We start from the raw sequence: 1,604 nt of genomic DNA, 5'->3' as shown, positions 1-1,604 counted from the left end.
TTACATCACATTTATTTTTCATCTTGTCGTCAAAATTAGTTGCTTTTGCTGAACTTAATGCCAGTCTTTGAAAATGCGTTGTTTTACCCTGTTGTGTACATAAGATAAACTGCAAACATATATATATTTTTGAAGTTTGGTATATTACCCCACATTCAAAAATTATTAAAATCTAATAATAAAAGTTAGAAAATTATAAAAACTATTACAATATCAACATAAGTGCTAAATGTAGTAACATTACAAAAATAAAATAAATAAAATTAAATAAACTAGGGTTGTTACTGATACCAGTAGGGGTTCCATGAATAACCGTATGTGTTATAGAATGCTTCAGCTGGGTTATAAGTAGGATACGGTGGTTGCATCTCTATAGACCAGGGAGGAAATATGGGCGTTGGAGTAGGAATATAGTTTCTACCTACATGTTGGCAATGTGCTATGATTTGATTTTGATGAACTTGCCAATCTTCAAATGCTCGATGTCTAGCATTTTCATATTCTTGTGAAGCTATAAACCTTTGCATTTCTGTCATTTCATTTCCCCCTCCCACATTACCTGGCTGTTGATTTCTCTCAACCTGTGGATGTCTTCCATTATATGCTACTGCGGCGTTATTTCGCCTCTTCAAAACCTTAGCACCATGATATACATTTAAACCAATTGTATCGCGGGGTTCTGGTTCTTCGATTAATAATCCCCCCGACTTATATCCACATTGAGATACTCAGCAATTAATGTAATAAATATACCACCTCCTATTATACTGTGCGGTCTCATCCCCCTAACCATAGCTGATAAATAATAACCCACACAATAAGGTATACTTACAGCGCTTTGTGGGTCTCGAATAGACATATGGTAAAACAAATCTTGTTCATTTACCTTTTCCTTATTTTTACCTCGCTGTGTAATCGAGTTCGCTAGAAACCTATGAATTACTCTTAATTCAGCTCCATCAATATCAAGATAAGAGTAATTTCCCCCTTTAAATCGGTGATGGCTAGTCATTTGACTCCATACACCATGTGTATCAAAACTTTCGTCTATTCTCCTACCATTTAATATCAACCCTCGACAATCGGCAGATGCTAGCTCCTCAGGCATATATATACGTAAGGCCTGAGCCATGTCTAGTAGAGACATGTGGCGCATCGAACCTCCTAACAAAAATCTAATAAAAGATCGATCGGTTAAACTAGCTACCTGATCATTTATTTCTATACTACACAATAATTCTTCACACCATACTTTATATACAGGTCTACGCATGTTGAATAATCGTACCCAATCGTTAAAAGTAGAATTACCATACCTCTGTGTAAGTAATTCTCTAATTGGCTCGGCCAATTCTACAGCTTCTAATGGTCCCCATTCTATTACCCTAGGTACTTCAACAACTTTAGAATGAAGAGTATGCAAGCCCCTTTGGTATTTTGGATAATCTATCCAACGTCTGTCAAATCTCAAGTTCGGGTGCAAATCTTCCACGTGCATATCTGAAAATGTCATAACTGGATGAGGTATATCTTGTTTATAATAGTTATCAACCTCCTGTTGTTCCGTATTCTCAGGAGGAGCAATGCGAGCTTGGGATGAAGAT

This window comes from Rutidosis leptorrhynchoides, chromosome 5 (assembly GCF_046630445.1).
Source record: "Rutidosis leptorrhynchoides isolate AG116_Rl617_1_P2 chromosome 5, CSIRO_AGI_Rlap_v1, whole genome shotgun sequence".
Classification (NCBI taxonomy): domain Eukaryota; kingdom Viridiplantae; phylum Streptophyta; class Magnoliopsida; order Asterales; family Asteraceae; genus Rutidosis; species Rutidosis leptorrhynchoides.
The sequence above is the reverse complement of the archived record's forward strand: the minus strand, read 5'-3'. Positions refer to the sequence as shown.